The following is a 12577-nucleotide window of genomic DNA, read 5'->3' as shown; positions in this document are numbered from 1 at the left end:
GCCATTTCCCTTAACGCCCATTTTTGCATCTCTAATGAGATGCAAAGTGGACGTTCCTCCCCAGGATAATGAGAAAAAAGTCGCTAAGCGACATTTCTCCTATTATCAAGCCCCACGCAAAGCAGCAGAGCGACAAGAAAAGTAGCGATAACCTCTGATATTGCTACTTTCCTTACGCCTGCTTTGAAACTGACTTAGCCATGATATCCTATGGAAGGTGGATATCATGGCTAAGTTTGTGAGTCCCTATCAGCAAGCTATCGCCAGACTTCGTGGGATTATCGCTGGGTTTCCAGCGATAATCTCACGTTTGGCAGTTAGCGCTAGGATTTTTATCGCTTTTGAGATAAGCGTTGCTAATAGCACGCTCTCTCAGTGATAAAAATCCACGCTAGCCGGCGATAATTATCCTAGCGCTAAGTGCGCTTAGCGATAATTATCGCCGGTTGTTGCTGATATGCCCCAAAGCCTTCCCTTAAACCATGCATATGGCTATTCCTTCAATGCACACTTTACAATCGCCTATCTGCTGCGTACTTTTGGTGAACTTGATATTGACACGTGAAAGAAGCAGTAACATTTCCTACGAAACGAATGTTATATTTATTGATTATAAACCAATGTACACTTATAATACAAAAAAGATACAAAACAATTTGTGGTCCATAATGTCCTTTCAAAAAATCATATTTCATTTGCACCATTGCTGGTACTTCGAATGGGACAAAAGACGCTGTTCGAGCTGTCTCAGCTTTAACGACTGAAAGGCTGTATACAACCTCTCAGTGTATGATTTTTATTCGAAGCGAAATAGCCTCATATTGAGCTTTTCTTTATGTTTTTTTTGCCTTGGTGGAGCAAATACCACTTCCGAGTTTGCTATCCCACAAGGCTAAAGAATGGAGCAAATTAATTTGCACGCTTCTGCCTAATGCAAAGATTCAGAGGGATTTTATCCATTAACAACAGTCAAAAAGAAAAGCAGCGCAGTTTGCACTATTTTTGCTTCTTCAGAAATACAAAAACGTGCAAAAACATATTGTCTAAAATGAATAACCTAAAAAAAAAACCAGTTACCTCTTCTTTTGGCCTTGCTGGGTGAATACCACTTTCTACATTATCTATTTCACACGCAGTTTGACTGAATTGTGTCAATTAAATGTTCTTGTTTTTTTGTGGAAAGTTTCTGTAGTGGGCCTCTTGGTTTCAAGAGACTTCCGTGAAGGGGAAAATGTGAATTTAGGGGTGTGCTAGCCTGCACTCTTTCTCTATCCATTATATACACAGAACAAAAATGTGAAATTAGTTTGATATATGTTTTGGCCTTGATTGTAGAAAATTCATTTTTCTCCGTTCCCTGATACTCACGCACCAAATGGGGAATGAAATGAATTAGCTCCGTTTTTTTCTATCAGTGAAAGGTTTCTGATTGTTAGCTCCTGAGGGAGTGAGGTGCATACACACTGTTTGTATCCAATTAGATTTCCCGTAAGCGTCAAACATGCAGAGCTTTAAGGGGCATATTTACAAGGGATTTATCTCCACTTTTTTGGCTTAAAAAGCCAAAAAAGCAGAGATAAAAATATCGCCCTATTTACAAGAGGGTGCTAACATGCATAATCGCATGTTAGCACCCTTTTTCCCAATGCCTCCCTTTGCATCTTTAATGAGATGCAAAGTGGGCGTCACTGGGCGTTCCCAGGATGGACTACCTTGCAAATATCGCTGATGTTCACATCGCGATATTTACAAGGCAGCCCACAGGATTTTAGCAGATGTTAGATTTTGTCGAAAACGGCAGTTTTCTCCAAAATCTAACGTCTGCTAAAATCCAGACTTACCTATGCTTCACATAGGGGGTGGATTATGCTGATACGACCACAGGGTCGTATCAGCAAGGTTATCGCCGTTTTGCAGGGAACATCGCTGGAAAACCAGCGATGTTCCAAAAACTATCTCTGGAATTTTTATCGCCCTGGAGAAACGCGTTGTTAATAACGCACTACCAGGGCGATACATTCCAGAGATAGCCTGCGATAAGAAAGTTATCGCTAAGCACGGCCAGCGATAATTATCGCTGGCCGTTGCTAATACGCCCCTAAGGGCGCTGGGTCTTTTCAGTGCTCAGCACCGGCAGTTCTAAAGAACAGGTGCTGAGACGGGTTTCTGTTGGGCTCTCCATTCTTGCCCTCATGGTGAAAAAAATCTTAGCTCTGCGGCAGTACTACCCTTCAACGCCTTTGATATAACTTCAAAGAGACGCGTTCTTTCACAGACTCAACGTTTCAAAACTGAGGCATCTTCAATACTATACACAACGAAGCCATAGCTTTTGATTATTTATCTTATGCAACTAACAACCACTGGCAAAGCCAATAGCCCTGACTTGTTGAAGGTGTGATGTTACATTTTGTATTACATATCTGGATGTAATGACAGAAGCAGCAGAATACCAGGCACATTATGCTCAGGACAGACTTTTAGCTTGCCTGTTTTAGTACATTGGCCACACCCCTTTGAGAGCCCTCCTCCCCAGTTTTTTCATCCCACTTAAAGCCCTGTACATATGGTTTTTGGGATGTGCTGCTCAACATACAAGATGCGTGAAAGTGTAATTTGTGCATTTTGCCAAGATAAAATTGTGCACAAGTCCGCACATTTTCAAAAGCTCAGTGAAGCCTCCTGAAGAAAACAGGTATTTATGTATTGGGGACTCACTCACCTTGAAGTAGACGTGTTGTTTAAGTTCTAGTTTAATATTTTTAAGGTATATTAAATAACCACATGTCTCACTAATAGACTCTACTAAAAAATACACACACAGTGACACCATGTCCTGTCGGTGTTTACAAATAAGTGCCGGAGCCATATAGTGGCACAAATTAAACACTTCATGATGCATTTTTAAATAACAGCAAAAATAATACCACACCACAGTGCTAAAAATATATAGTGTGGTTACAGATGGAACAGTACTTTATAGTAGCATGCTCCTTGGTACACGCCATTTTGGTTGCTGGAGCAGTGTAGCACAATAAAGCCAAACAAGGCCAGTGCTCAGTTGCTATGGGACATACTTTAAAACTCCTGATTCAGCATTATGGTGAATTTGCATTCTGGGAGCATGAGGAAGACCTGTCTGGAATATGGTACGGATATTTAACCCAACGGGGGGTATAAAACCACAGAGGTGGGTTTTCAAACATGCTTTTTTCTTTAAATAATCACTCCACTGCAAAAAAAACCATAAGTAAAAAACATTGCCATTTACAATGCAAATAGCTCCAACTCTGATAAATGCGAGACCTATTGCATTGCAAATGCTTGTTATTTAATAGTGCACTTTTAAATGTTATTGTCTTGAATACGTGATCCCTGAGGTGGACTGGCCTGCATGGAAATCGAAAGATTTAGTGATAGATCAAAACTAATAAGACAGGAAAAACTGTGACAAATGAAAAAAGCAGGGCTGAGAAGGAACCTGCAAGAGTGAGATAAAGGGGCAGCGAGAGTTTTGGAGTTGGATTAAAAAGGCATGAGGTGGATTCAAGAGTATGCAACCTTCAACTTCAGCCTTTCAGCTTGTAAAACAAGTTATACAGGTAATTTTCAAGCTATGTAAGTTGGCATGGATTTGAGCTTGCTGCAGATAATGTCTGTTTCAATACCAAGGAAATTAACAGGAAAAGCCCAGCTCAGTAGACCATAAACACTCCCAGAAACAGCCAAAAATAAAAGGCCCACACACTGACCTGTCAGACCCAACCATCGGTCCCTACCTGATTGCCCTGTAGGCCAGTCCAACCCTTGTAGCTTTGCATTCTGCACGCCAATATTCAGTAGCACTGGCCATTCTATTCTAAGTAAAGCTTTGAGACATGACACTTCCTGTTTTAAAAATTGTAAGTAAACAATATCTGAATAACAGGGTCTCTGGGGCTGCAATGTCAGGGAGTGGGGGTGTAGGTCCATAGAGACGTCTGGGTCTGTGGATAAGCGAGGGGTCCGAGGACCTTGTGGTTACAGAGGACGATGGCGTGTGAGATACCTTGGGACAGTGAGGGTTATAAGAGGAGCCCTAGGGAAAAGGTATGTGCTGGCCCTTAACACAGAGGCCGGCCACCTTCCTCAGATGCAGAGACGGTGTCAGCTGTCCTTACTGCACACGTTGTGCTTCTTTTCCATAGCACCAAACGGTGGCAGACTACTCTTTGCTACACATCGTGAGCTACTTGTCCCTAATGTAAAGATGTGACACCACCCTTTAGCACAGACTTCCATCTGTCCTTAATACATGATCTACATCAAGGCCGGTCAAGCCGTACTGGAAAGCTGGAAGAGTGGGGGGCCACTTTTGTAGCTGTGGAGTAGTTTTAAAAACAATGCAGAGTTCTGTGTATATCCAACAGTTTTAAGGCCTCAATAAATGTGCCACGTAACTCTGGTGAATAATGTACCTAAAGGAGAGAGAACAAGGTTTTGTCTAGTGACAGTGTTGACTCCTCTAAGTTGGTGCAGAGGGTTAATATGCCTGCTGCAAAGAACCTGCACTACGCAGATTACAGAACAGTATTTTATGCGCACAGCTCACTGGGATGCTGCTTTTGCCACAGAGATCCTTTGCCATACGTTACAATCATGATCTAGTACAGTGAGCTATGAACTGCCATCAAAGCGCTAGATGCAAACAGCATGGTACAGGTTAGAAAGTTATGTTTTTTTCCCAGTCTTTGACTATCCTAATTTTACTAAAAAGGATTTGTTTGGCTCGAAATAAATTGTTATTAGTTAAGCCAACCCTAACCACTGTGTTATGTTGCAGAAGTTGCATCAGCTGCATTAGTTATTTTAGCTAATTCATTAAAAAATTGTGCTTTAAATGCCCTTTTGCTTTCCTTTTTTTCACCATTTTCTTGGGGGTGGCTTGAACCGCCTATCAGAAACTTACTTGAGGAAGTCTCCCTTGCTTGAATTCAGATGGGGTATTACACCTGGCTTTAAGCTGTGCCAGTTGTGGACGTGGGTGGGGCCAATATAGTAAGTGGGTGGAGCCAGTGAAGAAAGTGGGTGGAGCTGGGGGGAAATGGGTGTGGCCTTCCCAAAAAATAGAGCACCTGGACTTAATGTTTTACAAATTAAGCACTGCATAGACCATATTACAAGTTCCATAGGATATTATGGAATTATGATTAGGTGGACGGGATATCCATCACGTTGGTGACAGAGTAACCCTGTCCAGCAAGATCATAATCAGGCCCTTAATTCTGATAACATTCATAACTTTGATACAGACGGAAATCCTATTTCTAATTGTGGGAGAGATTAAGTTACATCCTGCTACAAATGTAAAGTTGTCGGATTGCTTTGCATTTCAGCTGATCCAGTCCTATATGCACTTTCTCTCTGAGTCCATGGGCCCATTTAATAGCGTAGCCGCTATTTTACATAAGAGAGCTTTAAATGATGGGAAATTTTGATTGGAAAATCTTCACGTCTGCTACAGTTCTCATACCTTTAATGGCCAGATCTCTCAAATGTGGAGACTAGTTCAGAGTGACAGGAAACCGTATGCCAAGATTGTTATATTTCTTGGTCCTTTCCTACTTAGATGTACCTATACAGCAGGAATGCTCTTATTGCCACTACCAAATCATTTTACTTTGGTTTACGTTACACTAATTTCTAAATTATTAATGGTGTTGTATGCTGATAAGTGGTCTAGTAATTGCTGCCATCCTGCTGGTCTCGGGTCCATTAGAATCAAGTCATCTTTATATGCTAGGACTGAGATGGGTTGTCCACAAAACTTCGGCAGAAAGCATCTAACGGACTGCATTTGTGATGACACATTAGCCTTGTGTACATTCCAGCAACCAACTGACCACACACCTATGATCAGCCTCCCTCTTCCTCACAGACAGGCCCCGGATCCGACGAGCCCTTCTCGCACCAGGTGACCAAGCTTGGAACAACTTTCCACCGCACCTCAGGACTGCCCAATCGCTCCAGCAATTCAGGAGAGAACTCAAGACCTCGCTGTTTGAATGAACAATTCACATGCAGCAGACAGCAATTCCAGCTCCTTGAGACCATCACGGGTGATTTGTCACACTTTATAAATACTTGATTGATTAATTGAAAATGAGTAAAGGTAAGAATACGTCCTTCTTTGAGCCCGTACTCAGTTGCTATCCAGGGTGCTGGTAATCCCCTCAAACAGGTTTGGCTCATTGACCATGACCCTAACTGGAGCGTTTCAGTCAAGGCAAGGATAGCTGGCTCATCTCCAAATGATGGAATCCTCCAGATAGTGCAGACCTGTCTACTCAATCGATTGCTGCCGTGCAGACAACATAACAACACCGTTTTTTGTGTGAAACTGCTAGTAGTTTTGCTTATGGATCCACCATTTCAATAACAAGGAACTGAGTTATTGATCTTCATGCAAACAATCAATTACTGATCTCTTGCCTTAGCAAATAATTTGATTTCAGTATCAAGCGATGCAATAAACGTATAGCTGTTTAGTGATAGGCACCCCCACTTTTAAGATCTGACTACACTGCATAGTGGTCTGCCTGACCTATTGTTACCAGCTCTTTAAAATATACATGCAGTGGACTTTGAAGCCACCCAGATGAGTATACCTCTCACATCGTATTACTGGGTCTTCGGTGTACCATTCTACCCACCATGATGTGCTTGCACGAGGGACCATTTTACATCTCAAAAGTACTGTCAATTATCACCCAATAATTTACTTATAATAGGTCCATTGTATAGAGGAAACATTTGTTTATCTTTTGCACAGTAGCAGGCTTTTTCCAATGTTTTAGTCAGAAATCAAAATACCAGGCAGACGGTTTTGCCGGTGCCTCAATTGGTATCTATATACCACTTTACCATAGTAAGGAATACATCTATATTCTGAAGTGTATTTGAACATTGGAAGCAGCTTTGTGGCCCAGTAGTTTGAATTCAATTTAAATACTGCTAAAGGGGCCAAGAGAGCATACAAGTTTTGAACTATTTATTGATTTCAGATTAGACCAATCACTTAGCCATTTCATGTCATGGTTTACCTGTTAGATGTAATGCTCATCCTCAACAGATGATGCTTAGCTCTACAAAGATTTCACATCTTCCTCTCATGCTAATGAGCTAATTTTGCAATCACAAGATTTACTTGTAGAACATATGGTCATGGGGAAACAGTTTGAGAATAACTTATTGGCGTGCCTTTTCATGACCTACTACATTCACCTACATTGCTATCCGCTCTTTCTCCCTCTAAAATAATGCCCCTTTTTTCATGAACACTCCCATTTGTCTGGACTGATGCTCCTGGTTTTTGGACTCTGTTCACAGGAATTCTGCTAACCAGGCCCCAGTGCATGTGCTATTACCCCTAAAAACGCGTCGAATTGGTTAAATTTACTTTACATGTAAGTACCTAGTATATGGTACCCTGTGTACCCCCGTCCTTTAAGGTAGATGTCTCTAGTGGACTGGGGCACTTAGTGAGCCCCCATTAAAGTGGCCATGTAAAACATGAGTCTAGGCCTGCCACAGAACCCTAGCATGGCAGCTCTAAAACTGCCATGTTGACCTGTCAAAATCACCCCATTAATAGGCCTAAACCTTCCATTTAAGTAGTAGTAAGTCAGATGTAAGTAAGCCTTAATAGCCGTGAGGCAGGGTATCTAGCATTTAAGAGTGTTTCATATGTATTAATGGTTCTGCATATCCCAACAGTGAAAAAGGCCCCAAATCAGTTGTTCACTGTATCCTTCCTGGCTGTGCCATATGAAACTCTGGGTTACTTTATTACACTTAATACAGCTAACTTCAGATTTGCACTAGCTAGGAAATACTATTAACACTAAGGGCCATATTTACAACTTTAGTGGTGCGGGGCAGAGCAGCAAGTCACCTTGCTGCGCTGCCCTAAGTCACAGGGAAAGGGTAGTAATGCGCTGTATTTACAGCGCACTTTTGTTCTTTTCCCTTGCACTGGTGCCTTTTTGGCAGTCTAGCACCAGCGCAGGCATGCTTGCACCATGCTGCACATGTGCCTGTGCTGTAGGCAGGATTATTTTGTGCAGAAAAGGGCACATTCCTGCACAAAAACAATCCCGAGAGGCTCTCTCTGCTTTCTATTTGTGCTGCAGAATGCAGTTCACATAGAAAGAGAAAAAATAAGTATATTTCTCCTTGTTGCGCCTCTCCTGGGGAGATGCATATTTTTTTGCACATTCCCAGGTTTACAAGGTCTTGTAAATCTGGGAATGTATAAAAAACCATGGGAGTTGCATGGAAACACTCACACAACGCCCATGGAATGCCCACCCAGGGCAGATCATTGCAAAACTGAGATTTGCGCTGCGTTACTGCATATTTTTGGAGCCATTCAAAGCCACGCAAAATCAATTTCAAAAATATCACTTAAGGTTTGCATCGCTTGTGCACCATGTTGCATGGTGCAAGGGCCACGCAAACCAAGTCATGAATATGGCCCTAATTTTATTAGCTTACCAAAACCCTACTTAATGCCGAAACAACATTTTGATTAACTATATCAGAAATTGTGATTTTGAAAAGTCACAATGTTTTTACCTAAAACCCCATGGTTGCCTTTTTCAGAGCAAATGCCCAACTGTTACTTGGCAGCCTGAGTCCCTCCTGCCAAGAGGTGTGCATGGTTCTCAGGAAAGGGAACAAAAAGGGCTTTTGGGGGGGAAGAGGTGTGATCCCCTCCTGACAGGGTGGCCTGGGGAAGGTGTCCACCAACTGCACAAGCTACAAAGGAATATCAGAATGGCTCTAATCCCAGTGGGGAGAAAACATGTTTGAGAAATGGTTTGGAGGGGAAGTTTCTCATTTCCTTAGACACACCTCAGGGTTGTGCCCAGAGTTCTGCCCAGGGGAAGAAAGGTTCTGTCATGTTGGATTTTGGCAGAAAAATGCACTATGTGATTGTGCAAACCTGACTGCTTACAACCACAAGAAGTGATTTGAAAATGAGTAGGGTTGCCCCTAGGAACCTTTTCCCTGTTGGCCAGGGAGTCTCCTCCAATCACAAGCAGGTGCCAGGCATATAAACAGCACCCCTGGATACCTTCTTCAGAACACATCTGGACCTGTGAAAGACAACAGAAGGACTGCACCTGCTGTTTAACTTGTGGAGAGAACCCCCAAGATTGGACATACTCCCACTTGCGCCCAGGACAGAAGAGAGGACTCCAGTGACTAGTTGGCTAGCCTCCTGCTAAACTCCAAGAACCCAAAAGCTGCAAGAAGCCCAAGCCTCTGTTGAGCCCAGCTGATCAATTCCTTCTGAATTTGTCCTGGACCCTGCTAGTGGCTACTGGGAGACTGAGTGCCAGCCCCCAAGTGGTGCCCAAGAGGTCTGTACCCTTGGCTGGTGTTAGAGTGCACCCTTTCCGCCTCCAGAACTGCAAGACTGGAATCTTTTTCTGAACTTTTCTCTAAAAGAACCAAATGCTGCCACTAGACTTTCTCTGAGCCATCGACATCGACTCAACTTGCTGGTTTGCTCTACTTAAAGGATCTTGACTTCAAGAAGCTTCTGAATCCTAGGACTTCACTGGAATCAACAGCGAGGTTGACACCTTTCTCGGCCCAAACTTCAGACTTCACCCCCCCCCCCCCGAATTTTCTAATTTTCAAAGTTGAGAGCTTTGAACTTCCTGCTGAAGCCAAGGCTCCTCCTAACAAGGACCTGCTCTTCAGCCGGCCACTGTCTACGATCCCCTCTTTTGATCAAGCTTCGAGCCCCACCTAATCAACGAGGACTTTTATCAAGAAAAATGACCAGGTAACCTTTTCACTGGGATGAACTTGGTCCCTGTATCCAAGCCATGCTTCATTGCTCTTAGACTTAACTTTAGATTTGTACCTAGTCTATGTCAATAAGATATCTGTGGTTGGAGCTTTGTGCTTTTTGGAGACTGAAATATTTAAATCTTTGAAAAATCATACGTCCAGTTCTCTACTCTCCGATTTCTGTTATTTATGTGTCTATTTGTTCATTAAAATGTACTCTGCTCCAATAAATTTCAATAAGATTTGTATTGTGTTGTATTTTCTACTTTACAACTGTTTTGGTCCTTTTAAGGAAATGGGGTGTATTATATGGTGTGGTTGTGCGACTTCACCGTGCAATACACTTCCAACCCCTTTAGGACCACTCAGGTTTCATTTGTTAAACATTAGCTCAACCCACGGTAGCTGCGGCTCTAAGCAGTCATGGTTTCACAAAGAAACAAGGGTACATCTTTTACAGAGCACCAAAACTATTGAAGAAGAAATTAGACACTCAAGAAATCCAACACCAATTTTAAAAAATGGAGCATATTTTTATGAATTTATGAACACCAAAATGAAAAGATCCACCGAAGGATCCGTAAATATAGAGTTTACAAGAAGCAATGAATCAGGACTTTTCACGCAACCATGAAAAAGCCTTGGCAAATTCACCGAATCTGATGCTTAGAAACGTTCACAAAGTGGAATGTGGTTACTTTGAGTTACTTTGGGTAACCAACTTCAGCAGTGAGACAGTTAAAGGGACTAGCAAGGTCCAACAAAGCAGTTGCCACCTCAATAAAAGCAGTCTTCAATCCAGTTCCTGCATTAGTGGTCCCTTGCCATTTACCTCTATTGATTTGTCCTGATGCAAGGGATACACAAATCTGAAAATGCTCAAGGATGCTGAAAATGGTGTGCAGTCGGCAGAGGTCTTCCTCCTTAGTTCACGGTCACAGGGGTCGACGTCTCTCGAAGTCCTCGCCGGGTCGGCAGAAGTCCAATCTTCATCGGGCTGCAAGTCACCCTGCTCAGCAGATTTAGGAGCATATTCACAAGGAGCTATAGCTGAATTAACGGCACTTTATCGCAGCCAAAGTCGTGATAAAAATACCTCCCCATTCACAAGCTGGTGTAAACAGCCCACAACACCAGTTTACCCACGATAGCAGCCGCAAAAAACATCGCCGCAGATGACGCCCGCAACTATCGCTAATGAGATGCAGAGTGGGCGTTCCCGTGCCAAAAGCCGCAACAACACCACACCTCAATATTCTCAACGACCAGCCAGATCTGCGATAAGAACACAAAACAGGTGATAAGCCGCGTTAGCATCAGGTAATTTACACCCGCTCTGACCTGGTGTAAAGTCGCATGGCAGCCTGCCCCACAAAAGGGAGCACAGCCCAGGGCCACATCGGAAGGGCAACAGATGCCATGGAGCCACTCACCATGTGGCCCGGACACACAAGAGGGCCACAACACCCACCGCCACCACCCCAGGACCCCAACCCCCACCCGGAACACCGCCTGCCGGACCACCACAGACGCAGAGCAGACAAAGACAGCAGACCCCCAGGAAGCGTGCCAGCCGCACAGACCCAACATCTGACAATGTCACCGTCCACCACAGGCTGAAAGGGACAACCATCCTACTCATCCTGACCATCAACGCCTAACAGGCCTACGGCACCAACACAGCGGACAACCAACATCCCACCCCACACCAAGCTGCTGGCTTGGCTGCACCTCTTGGCCCCTGGCACCCCCCAACCAACACCCACCAGAGTCGTAGGAGTCTCACAGCTAGCCACATCCAAGTCCCCAACACCTGTCCTGGACATCACCATCACCCAGGTACCCCAGTCCCCATACATCTAACACAATGCGCTGGTCACGCCGGAGACCAAGCAAGGACCATACGCCCCAGGAGGATGCACACACGTGTTGGGGGAAACCCCCAGCACACATGTCCTACTGGGCCACCTTGTGACACAGCACACAATCACCTCAACAGAAAGCACACGTCCCACCCCAATGTGCAGGCAACAACAGAACCCCGTGGAACCCCCACCACTGTCGCCTTCAAATACACAGCCAGTGTGCATATTTCCTTCATCCTCCGACCGTCCATCATCAACCAGCGAACCCAGGATGGCAACAAGGGAAAACCACAGCCCCTTGGCAAGTTCCAAATGAACACCCCACTCACCTCAACTCCCCAACCATGCAAATCACAACTCCGGCAATGCACACGTCATGAAGTCACAACCAACATGCACAACAACATGCCCACCCACCAGACACGACAGAACAACTCACAATGGTTACCTTGCCAAGCCGTGAACATGAGCCATCCACGGCATGGCACCTCAGCCACACCACAGCCGAATGTGGGGAGAGGTGGCAACCAGGCAGGTGTGAAGGATGCAGTAGTACCATGATTGGGAAAGTACACAATGCAAAGAGTGGTGGAGATGTGCCGGACAGACCGCAGTATGCACCACACACCCATATCCATGGTGACATACACCTCTGGTGTATGAAGTGTAGTGGACAGTTGACGCAACCATGTCACCACAGCCAGTGGGGGACATCGCGGAAATCTTGCCTGTTAGGCCCCCCCCCAAAGCGTGACTGGAGTGAGATGGCCCGGCGTACGCCACGCCAACCTAGGGGTGTGAATAAAAAGCACGTAGCCCTGGGCATGTTCCTCTTCCGGAAAGCCCAACATCTCTGCCAGGGCGGC

The 12577-nt window shown here is 44.4% G+C and overlaps 1 protein-coding gene across 2 annotated transcripts in view; it reads left to right on the top strand.

Moving 5' to 3' along the window:
- Positions 1-12577, top strand: part of LOC146813353 (transient receptor potential cation channel subfamily V member 6-like) — a 183755-nt gene that overhangs the window by 43509 nt on the left and 127669 nt on the right. The window contains exon 1 of one of the 2 annotated variants that reach the window (XM_085620167.1): positions 6131-6151. The exons of the other annotated variant lie outside the window; for it this stretch is intronic. The gene's annotated coding sequence lies outside the window, so the exon portion shown is untranslated. Of the gene's footprint in view, positions 1-6130; positions 6152-12577 lie in introns of those variants that run through there. 2 annotated transcript variants of the gene reach the window in all.

Source organism: Triturus cristatus, chromosome 7 (genome assembly GCF_964204655.1).
Source record: "Triturus cristatus chromosome 7, aTriCri1.1, whole genome shotgun sequence".
Classification (NCBI taxonomy): Eukaryota; Metazoa; Chordata; class Amphibia; order Caudata; family Salamandridae; genus Triturus; species Triturus cristatus.
Note: the sequence above shows the minus strand (reverse complement) of the source record. Positions and strands in the feature narration are given on the sequence as shown.